The sequence below is a fragment of the Peromyscus californicus genome, unplaced genomic scaffold (assembly GCF_007827085.1).
Source record: "Peromyscus californicus insignis strain IS unplaced genomic scaffold, ASM782708v3 Scaffold_23__1_contigs__length_62951481, whole genome shotgun sequence".
NCBI lineage: Eukaryota > Metazoa > Chordata > Mammalia > Rodentia > Cricetidae > Peromyscus > Peromyscus californicus.
The window spans coordinates 3,990,145-4,001,946 of NW_026294534.1; positions in this window are offsets into that span (position 1 = coordinate 3,990,145).

Sequence of the window (11,802 nt, forward strand, 5' to 3'; positions counted from 1 at the left end):
CTAAGCATTCCTTTCTAATGTTTTTAGAAAATCAAAGTAAAACAGCTCCAGCATATCCTTTAAATACCAATGAACTAATTGTTGCTTTCACAGCGATGTTTATGTAGGTAATCATGTACCCAGTGTTGTGGTTTGAATGTAAGATGTTCTTTATGGGTTCACATGTTTGAACACTTGGACGCCTGCTGGAGGCACTGTTTTGGAAGGTTGTGAAATATTTAGGAGACAGAGCCTCACTGGAAGAGGTGGGTCACTGGGAGTGGGCCTTGCGGTTTTAGTCAGGCCGCACTTCCTGTTCATTCTCTCATTCCTCACTGTTTCTTGCTACCTCCTGCCACTATGCCTTCCTCACCGTGATGAAGCACATCTCCTCGAATCATAAGCCAGAATCAATATTTCTGCCTTTAAATCTCTTAGCGACAGTCATTTGATCACAGCAAAAAATAGCTAATACATTGAGCAACCTGCTCCCGGTCGTGTGTCCACAGGCTCTGAAGTCAGAGTGCTGGAGAGAGTTCATGCTTTCAAATGCACCAGGATCCACAACAGCTAAGATACGGAACCGACTAGGTCTCCAGCTACAGATGGATGGACGAGAGAATTTATATCTCAGGTTGTCCGGCATGTCAGATTCCTTCTGTGTTCTGTGTCAGCCTCTCCCCGAGCATGGTGGCTTGGTCCCAGAGGATGTGGCACCCTAGGGTTGGTGCTGGAAACAAGAAGGCGTCCACTCCATGCTGTGCACACAGTGGGATGCTTTCCAAGTATAAAAAAGAAGAGAATCTTGTCATTGGCAACAATTAGAGGGCATTGTGTTCAGTGTGATAAACCAGGTTCAGAACACAAGTACCATACAGCCTTACGTACTAATGGAAGCCAAAATGTTGGTTTTCAGTAGAGAACAGAATAGTGGCTACCACCAACAGTCTGGAAAAAAAGCTGGCTAGGGATGGAGGAGAGAAAGTGGTAAGTGGGCACAGGGCTGCAGCTGGGTGAGAGGGGTTTCATGATGACCTAGCATGGTGGGAGTGCCATGGCGGATGACAACTAATTGAATCTTCTAAAGTGACTTGTAGAGAGAATTTCTAAGACCCCAACACAGAGGAAGGATTGATGACAGAGGTCACAGATGTGTCAATGATCTTGATCATTGTACAGTGCATGTATGTATGGAAATACCACACTGCAGCCCTCAATTATGCATAGTTTCTGTGTTGATTAACTATACATATTTATCTCAGCAAGATCCCACAAGAAAGGTAATAATGGTCCTTTGGTGTTTCCCACCACATGGGGTGGTCCTGGTTGCTGTTGATCTGTCTTCAGCCCATCACACTCGAGACACTGGGATTCTGATTAGTTTATAGAGTGAACTATATGTTCAGGTCAGCAGCATCATTTTGGAGAACAGGGTTGTTCACTGCATTTTTAAAGGAATTCCCTTGGGAGTTAGTGTCCGTGGTAATCTGCTTACAGAGGACAATTCCCAGTGAATTAAACACCCAAATTATATAATTTGTTGGGCAGAAACAACATTTATTCTTAGTAGCATTCAGAACATGAGGAATGGCTGTTTTGTGGAGGTATTTTGGCCAACTGATGGTTAATTAACCCACTGTCTATCACTTGAGGGAAAGGAGTGGAAAAAAGCTTCTTTTGCTTCCTGCTTCGGAAATCTTACCTTTTTTTGCATCAACAATTTGCAATTAACAGACTAAACGATGTTTCTGTTTTTGTTTTGACTGAGGTCAAATCATTAATGGCAAATGGGCTTCAGGGAGTCCTCTAGCCAAACAATCTGCAATTTGTAACTTTCTGCAATTAATTTAGGAAAAAGCCCATATACAGAAAGTTGAAAAGGAGTTGACAATTTCCCAATGAAACAATGAAAATAATAGGGATTTAAAGAGTATGATTGAAATTTGAAATCCTGTCAAATTGGAAATGGGAACATGCCACGTTTCCAGGGGAGTGTTGTTTCCCAGTTTAATGGATGACCTGAAATGATTACTAGGTACAGGAGAATTAGGGGAAAAGCAGTCTGAAGTGTTATGTTTTACATTCTGCACATGGACCCCCTTTTGCTATGTCTGTTGATTCTTCATAGGTCAGTTCTCCAATTCTCTGTTGCTAGAACTTCCAGAAATATTCCAGCTCTTGCCCGGGCCTCTGCCTTTCCCTTGAGGTCATCGTGGACCATGACTCAGGTGACCTTTTTTATTTTATGGACACCTGAAGTTATCCTCTTGCTCATTCCCCTTTAACCTCCACTATAAACCTAAGGAGAAGGTGAGGTCTCTGAGGAGGTATGGTCATTTGGTTCTGCTTTTTCTTACCTGACCCTGCATCTACCAGCTACATTGGCCTCTCTCTGTCCTTACTTTCTGGACATATTCTCAACCTCAGGGCTTTGGCTCTTGCTGTTCTTTCTATTTTGAATGCTCACCCATACATTGTTATGGCTGTATGCTATGCTTCTTTGTGGAGGGGACAGGGTGCGTCCCTCTTGAGGGATACCCTAATGGTGGGAGCTTTCTGTTTCTTCTATTTAGAGTTTCAACCACACATATGTATGTATACACATATACAGTCCATTGTACACGTCGCACGTACTAGGTCTTTATTTCATCTTGTATCCTCTGAATGTACTTTCCACTAAGTCAGAGAAATTAAAAGTGTTTGAATCTCTTGCACTAACAATACACAGAACAGGCACACAAATGGAACAGCAACAACAAAAAGCATAACCAATGTGACTGATGGATCCCTAACATGTAAGTCTAAAATACACTCTCAAAGCTTTCCTGTGTCCGCCTTCTACCCTCCATGGTTGTTTTGGTGAGACTGCTTAAGGTCTTCGGCCACACTGTGTGCACTGCTCAGTCCTGTTTCTCCATCTCTAGCCAAACAGACGGTTTCTCCTACTCTCTGAAGTCTGCGGATGCTCACTACAAGGCATTCTGATCCTGGACAATCATCATTTCATTTAAATATATGTTAATTTTCTCCAGAATTGGGGCATACCTACATGTCACCTAGTTATATTATTATCAACATTTATTCAGTGAGCCTTCTTTGCTGACCCACCAAAGGGAGATAGAGAATGAAGAGACACAAAGGAGTGACTGACTATACAGCTTTAGAGTAGGATTTGTAGTGTGGAATCTGGAAAAAATTTATCCTTGGGCATATTAGAAATATCCCCCAAACACATTGATGGATTAGGCGGCTGATACCTTTTAATCATACACATCTTGAGTGCTTTTTCATCTGATTGAACTTCTTTTGGAAGAGATTATCTATTGAAGACTTACATTATCAAAGTTAAGAGCCACATTTCAAAGATGAGACAACTTCTTCTCCCTGCCCCAGTAATGAGTTCTTTTTATCCAATTGAAAGTTAACTTTTCTTATTATCATTAACTATCTTCAGTTAAAGTGCATTACATATGAAAAAATTTCTAAACAGAGCAAAACCATATAACAAATCCATGAAAAGAAAAAGAAAGTTTGTGTAATAACTCAGGTGCTTTTAGGAATTATATTTTTGTGAAATAAAACAATGGGAATTTTCATAGCCTTCAGTTGGCTGCTGTGAAGTATGATAGAATATTGGGCAAAGCTTTGTGTGTCCGCAGAAATTATTGTGCACATAATGACTGTATACACACTAATGGTTCTTTAAAAGAGTGAACACTTGCATTTGTGTACTTTAGTGTGCTTGGGAAAGACTGTCTCTGTTTATTGATACAGGGACATCTGTTCAAATGACACCTCTATGTGTTGTTACTTGCCAGAAAAATGTCTAGAACTTCCGTGTGTTAGAAGGTCTTCCCATCTATAAATTGAACAAGGGTTTTCAAATAATAATATTTTACAAGTGTCTTTGTGGTGAGATGCAGTCTTTGGGGAATATGTTCAGGAGAGATATAGCTGGATCATGTGGTAGATCTATTTCTAGCTTTGTGAGAAACCTCCACCCTGGTCTCCACAGTGGCTGGACCGGTTTGCACTCCCACCAACAGTGAATACATGTTCCTGTTCACCCCACAGCATTTGCTTTCTTTTTAAAAGAATTCTTATTTGATCTGAGTAGGATAAGGTGAAATCTCAAAGTAGTTTGAATTTAAATTTCTTTGATGATTAAGGATTTTGAATTAAAAATTTTTTCTTAACTATTTTTCTTGTTTTGAGAATTCTTGTGCAGCTCCATTGTCCATTTCTTAGTTGGGTTGTTTGTTTTCTTGGTTTTATTTTATTTTAGTTTTTTTTTTGTATATTCTACCCATCAATCCTCTACTAGATTTACAGCTCACAAACATTTTTTCCCAATCTGTAGGCTGCGCTTTTACTCTAATGATGGTGTCTTTTGCTGTACAGGAGATTTTTAGTTTCATAAGGTCAATTTTTGGTCTTAATGTCTGTGCTATTCAGAAAAATTTTTCCTGTGTCTATAAGTTCAGGCATCCTCCCTGTGTTCTCTTCTAAGATCTTATATTGAGGTCCTCAATCCATTTGGAGAGTTTTGCAACATGAGTGGTAAGGGTCTTTCACTCTTCTGTGTGCAGCTACTGAGTTTGACTAGCATCCTTTGCTGAAGATGCTGCCTTTTCTCTAGGTCAGCTCTAAATGAGACATCTATATCATATGTCCTTTCTCCAAGGCTCAGGGATCATCATGGAAGAGGGGTTGGAAAGGTTGTAAGAGCCAGAGAGAATAGATGTCTGTAGCTAACCAGTGTTTGCTCGGTGTGACAGGACAGCTACATAATGAATTCATAACGGCTGGGTCTGCGTGCACAAGATGTAAACAATATCAAGCCAGCCAAAGTTCTCATGAATGAGAAGGGTCATGATGCCCCACTCCTATCTGAAGAGCTGTTGGCATGTGGCAATTGATGGCTTCTGGAGGTGACTGAGTCGCTCTTTTCAGGGATTTGAGTCCTGAGATATTACTCAGGCTCCAGGAGATGTTCATGGACATACACACATCACTAAATGGACTTGATGAATATATATATATTCTCATACATATATATATACTCACATATATTTACATATACTCTCATATATATATATACATATACTTTCATATATATGAGAGAAAGGACAGAGAGAGACAGAGACAGAGACAGAAAGAGAGAGAGAGAGAGAGAGAGAGAGAGAGAGAGAGAGAGAGAGATTGCGAGCATGAAATGAAGTTGGGAGGTGAAAGGGTTGGAAGAGAAAGGGGAGAAATTGGAGGGGAATGAATAGGAAGTGGGTTTGAGCTAAACATATTATATGCATGTGTTAATGTTAGATGACATACTTAAACATGAACAAGTAAATAAATATTTAAAAATAAAGTAGATTACAAAAATAAGTAATAGTGTTGACATAACAGCAACCACATGTTGGATAGATATTTCATGCCAAAGTACTTTACAGCTCAGTAATGGTCCCAGCAGGAGTGTGAAACAAATGCTGTTATTCCATCTTGTCAACTGGGAAACTGAGGCACACTGAAAGCTATGTGGTGATAGCGAAGGTCAGTACACAATGCAGACACAATCGCTCATCTGACTGCTGCAGAAGCTTCACTAACACGACCCAGCTAAGCCATTAACCAGTTCTGCTACCTTGTGAAAGTCACCTGCTGGCTGTCCTAGGAGTGGGTCTCCCTGGGGAATAGCTGCCGAGTTTTGGTGAACCATGACATTTTATCTGCAAAACAAGGGCATCGTGACTGTTCAGTTGACTCCCCACTCACCCGATGTGCAATTTTCATAACAACTAAGGCATGACTATAGAAAGAAGTTATTTAGTTGTATTCTTAAGACAAATCCCAGAGTTCCATACACACACACACACACACACACACACACACACACACACACACACACATGTACACACACACACACACACACACACACACACACACACACACACACACACACACACACGTTTCCTAGCATGGATACCGCTATACTAAGACCATACACCACTTTTCTTCTCTTACATTATTTATGTGTATTAATATTTTTCTATCCTGAGTTGTACCTTCTAGATGAGGACTTGCATCTTTGCTTCAAACCCGAGTACCATTTGATGCTCAAATCTAATGCACATCTTTGTCTTTTATTTCTAGAACAAGAATGAATTGATCTCAGACTTTTCCTTGATTTTTTTCCCCCAGAACATACTTAATTTCTTTACTTACCAAACAATGAAACACTTCTTCTCCACACCATAGTTCTGTTACTTCAAATATTTCTAGAGTACATCTTTGGTCAAGTGCAGCCAGGGAAATACAATAATCTTTTGTTCCTATAGCTTTACCATTCCTATTTTTAGATTAAAATGATTTAAAGTAAAGGATTTAATTATTTGCTTTGTCCCTGACTACAATTATTTGAAAATTTCTCTCTTATGAATCAATATTTTTAATCTACTTTAAATACATTCGCAAGTATTAGTTTTTCTTTTCAAGCTTTAAGATGTACAGTATGTCTCACCGCTTTGAAGAAATCCTGTTGAAAAATGGGTGCTTCAGATCTCCACTAAGATGTATTTGTTGTGTAACCATCTGGCAGAGAGGGACAAGTTCAACTCCTGAACTTGGTGGCTGGCCTTCCTGTTCACCTTCCCCACGGGGAAGAGACAGAGTGCTCCTAGCTGCGCACCCGGCTCGGGCCCGGTGGGGGTGGGGACACAGGTGTTTGCCCACCTGTGCTGCAGCTGCTGTGCTGCCCTTGCCTAAGTAAAGTGGGCTTGCCAGCCATCTTGAAGTGATCACAAGTTTATCTTCTTGGAAGATTCTCCTTAGCTGAGATCTGTACTTGACCCTGGAACAAGTTCACCTCGTGGTTGTTGTGTGTGGACCGTGGTGAGTATGTCAAAACTGTCTGATGAGGGCGAACGTCACTATCCTCCTCATGCATCATGGGAGTATCCATGCCTTGTTAAGGCCACTAAGAATTGTATTTAACAGCATTGACAACTGGCTTCCATACAGCTCAGTGCATGGATTGGTAATAATACACAGGTTGTGTGTGTGTGTGTGTGTGTGTGTGTGTGTGTGTGTGTGTGTGTATGTGTGTGTGTGTGTGTGTATTCTGTGTGTGAGGATATATGACAGCCTTGTCTTGGGCTGTATTTACTGTAGAGTGTCACCCAGTTCCCTCTACTGTGCCATATGAGCACACTCTGCTAATTTTGTTGGGGGAAGCAGTGAGCTGACACCTGTTGTCACCATTCCAGGCCCTGAGGTCTGTGTTAGTTTGTGTACTAGTTAATAAATGACCAGAATAAACTTAGCCATTTATAGTTTTAATGCTTTTATATCATATCTGCATAACTGCAAAGCAATAAAAGACAATAAAGTCATTGTAATCTTAGTTCCAGTAATTTCAGAAGCAATAAACTTCACTAGCCAACCGTGTCTGAAAAGTGATGCTCGTGTGTTCCCATCTCTCCAGGTCTTTAAACCTGCATCTTGATGAATGTATCACTGAAGTACAACATGCTGAAAGAATCCTGCTCTAGCTGGGCACTGACTGCAGCAGATGTACACATATGCACTCTGCAGTGGAGAGGTGCCTTGCATTCCAAATCATGAAACTTTACCGACAGAATTAAGTCCCCTAACAAAAAAAAAAAAATCTGTTCTGCAAAAGCTTCAAAGTAGATATTAACTGGTCAAAACAAACATAGTTATCTCAGCTAGCTCATTTATGCATACAATTTAGAGTATGTGCTTATGCATTTATTTTGGCAAAAATGTTCAGTGTCATATCAAAGCTTAGGAAATATATTTTTCAACATATATTATGCTACTAATTATGATTCTATAATTAGCCACAAATAGAAATCAGATGTAGAAAGTGTTAAGTGAGGCACAATAATTTAAATTAAATATTTTGCTATAGATTTGAGAACATATACTCTTGAAATGATGTGGTATACCTTTATATGCAATGTATGTGTGGACGTGTATAGGAATAGTGTATAAAAATGCATACATAAAATTGGACATTACGTCAAGAACCACAGAAACTCAAACAAATAGTATTAAGAAATGGTTTTTTTTCTCTGAATTACTCATATTTTTGATCAGCCTTATTCTCATCACAGATTAGGAATAGTGAGTAAATATTTAATTTTAAGTTAATTGAACTGGCTGCGTGACTTGTGAAAGGTTGTTTTTGGCAGTGATGAGCTGGACAACCTAGAGTGTTTGAATGTCAAGTTCTGTTATGTTTTTGTAGTATGTTCAACTGATAGACTCAGGACACTGGGAAAGTTTTGAAAATGTGCAGTTGGTAGCTCTCAGGAGTCTACATATTGTCAGTCTCTCTGACTGTCGGGTTTTACCAACACTGCTCTCATTCAGAATGAAAACAATGTCTTTAGAGAGTGAGAGAACCTTTTTACATTCCTAATAACTAAAGGGAAACATGTCGTGTGACCAAAGCTATGGTAAAGTTAGCATGGAGAGAGGAGAAAATAGTGATTCTTAGTACTGTTGTGAGTGAGTTTCCAAATTTGGCTTCTGTTTTCCTTGTGAGGGCTTTTGCAAAAACTGTGTTTCTCCCTCAATATTATCTTTAAATTTTTCTTTTTAAGCAACTCATACTCAGAGCTGGTGTTGAGTCCATACTGAGAGCTGGTGTTGAGTCCATACTGAGAGCTGGTGTTGAGTCCAGTCAGGTAGGCAGTAGGAAGCCTTGATTCTGAGCCTCAGATCTCAGCAGATCTCCTGTGGTGTGGGCCCACAATGCACAGTGTGTGAATGGAGCCGAGGTCCTTCCCAGCGGATGTAGAAGTGCAATAGGACTCCTTGAGCAAAAGCTTCTGAAGCCCTAATCTAAAGTAAACAGTGTCTCCCTGTTCTTAGGTAGAGTCTGCATTCCTAACAGCTTTCCAGGGCAAGGAAAAGGTCAGCAAACATCACCAGAATAAAAGAGAAAGCTGATAAGACTACCTCACAACCTGCAAGACCAGAGCTGCAAGGGTGTTAGGGTGGGAAAAATGTAGGGTCAACCCCCAGCCTTAAAAGCAAGGATGTTAGGGTGGGGAAAATGTAGGGTCAACCCCCAGCCTTGAAAGGAAGTGGGGGCCTCTGGAGTTTACTGGGCTATAGAGACAAAGTATTGATCAAGCAGGCAATTCTGCTTGACAGTCTTCAAACACTGGTGAACTAATTGGTAACTGATTTGAAAGATACGACGAATAATTCATAATTTTTTAATAGTTGCTTTGATGGGAAAACACTATTTGAATATATGATGTTCAGTAGAACAGGCTGATTCCAAGAGGAAGTTATTTCTGTTTCAGAGAATTGCAAGAGGAGGAAGACAAATGCAAACCCAGATACATATGTATGACAGCCCCACCCCACCCCACTGCCCCTCGTGCAAAACTGTGAGGGAAGAGATTCTTCCCTTTGTTTGCCACTGACTGTAGAATATCTGGTACAGAATAGGTCAGTCTGCCTGGATTCTGTGCGTGAATCTTCATTTTCAGGCAGAGTGTTGGGGACCGCTCTTGAAGTGATCACATGGTATGGACAGTAGGAAAATCATTTTCATGAAAGCTAGTGAGTTTCTGTTCTCATTTTGATTTGGGGACCAAAGACAATGCCAGAGCTGACCGACACTGAGACCACTACCTTCCCATCATTAGGTTAGCTGACTTGAGAACCATTTCAGTATCTACTGCAAGAAGACTTCCTCTACCCTCAATGTCTCTAACCTACTTGAGTTTATTCCGTGTTCTGAATTTGTGTAGAGCTGGCAATTTGAGGAAAAAACAAACCTGAAAAGATTCCTTTTTGCTCCTTTGTTTTAAATTATCATCTGCCATCTTCTTGACCCGAATTCTGACAACACAATTGCTATGAAATATCGGTTTGAACTCAAAACCAGAAATCCTGACTGCAGCTCTTTGCCAAATAGGTGCTAGTTAGAACCAGCTGCCCACAGCGGAACTGCTGAAGGCTTCAAGGCTGCTTGTGATCTGAGAAAACCCCCGGCTCAGGCTTTTCAAAGCGGGGAGATTGCCATTTTGCAAAATTCTCCAGGATGGATGATGTCATCTGTGATAAATCAATGTGTTGTCTCTTTCCTTGTTGAATTTATCACTGTGAACATCTTAGATAGAAGGAGAAAGAATCAGGGTTTAGGTGGGCATGTGTGAGTACCTGCATGTGTGTGTGCGTGGATGCATACATGTGTGAGTGCATTCCTACTTGTATGTCTGAGTACATACAGGTGTGCTTGTATTTGTGTATGGTACATTTTCATATATGGTCATGTGTGTGCATGTGTCTTGGAGGTGAAATGGAAGAGATGGGATGTTTGATAAATTTGCCTTGCCTGAGCACAGAACCTGTGTATCCCTTCTGAGCCACAGGTGGCCCCATTCCATCCACATTTCCTGAATTTTACTAATAAAGGAAACATTCTTTGAAGGGCGGCACTGGCCATGGTCATCTCATTAAGCACAAAGTTCTGTTTTCAACATAATTAGTCATCTAATTACTCATCCAAAATTAGTTAGTGCATTCATATGCCTAATTAATTAAAATTTCATTCAAAGTACCCTGTTGGTAATGCTTTTGTTCTCTGTTCTGACAAATCAAATTACTGAGGGACAGATTTGATTTAGAAATTGGTTTAGGTTGAGTCTCATCATAGGCATATTAAAATATTAATGAATAAAAACAGTGAGAATATTAATTTCCATAATTAAGATGTAACCCCCCAGATGTTAATGATTTCTAGGGAACATTGCTTTCAAGCACAGGAATCATAAATCCCCTAGCATTTCAGATGGAGCCCTGAGGTTGAAGAGAAAGATCTGAGTTCAATACTTCCGTCCATTCCTGGAAACAAAGCCATGGGTTTGGGGGATGAAAAGTCTATGGTGTACAAACCTGGGGTGTGTGCCAGGGCTGATGGCTTGGTATCATATGTTCATGGTCCATGGATGCTGGAGAAGACACTCCTAAACGATAGCCAGATTATAACAGGACAAAGTAGTGACCAGTGGTATGCAGGCCTGACCATGCATGCTTGTAGTCTCTGCCAGTGCATATGAATTCATTGAATCTTCCTAAGGACCCTGAGAGGTATGTGCTGCTGTCAGATCTTTTGCAGAAGAACAAACTGAGGCACGGAATGGATCAGCAACTTTCCTGGAGCCGGCAGAGGGGAGCAATAAAGAACTGTTTACTTAGAAAACCAGCCTTAGAGATGCTATGTATCACACGCTTTGCTGTGGAAGTGCCACAGAGATAAATACCACCAGATGAGATGGGTGCATAGGAGATTGAGGAGGACTTATTCTTTTGAGAGGAGAGTCACACTTCTGATGAAGGGAAGAAGAGATGCCTGCTGCCTCGCTCAAGGTCAGCCCACAGGTAAAGCGGACAGCACTGGACAATGAAACCTGACATATTCAGAAAACATAAAATAAAATTTAAGGCCGTCTTCATTGAGATAAACATTGATTTTAATAGGAGCTGAAAAGATAGAGCAAGGAAGACAGTACTTCCCCCTTCCACAGTGGCTTTGAGAAAGACAGGGGAGATGGAATATGCCTGAGACTTCTTGCCATGTGTCTGTTACCAACCACTGACTCCATGGTCTTCACAGCATCCAGAAAACCCGGGAGAGCATCTTGAGGCCCAAGATTGGCCTTGAGTCACCGCCTCTACCTTCTGTAATTGTACCACCTGGCTTCAGCCAACCTCGTCCAACATTGGTTCTGTGTAAGATTTCTCTACTCTGTGACCCAGTTGGGAGGTCTGATTTCTGCT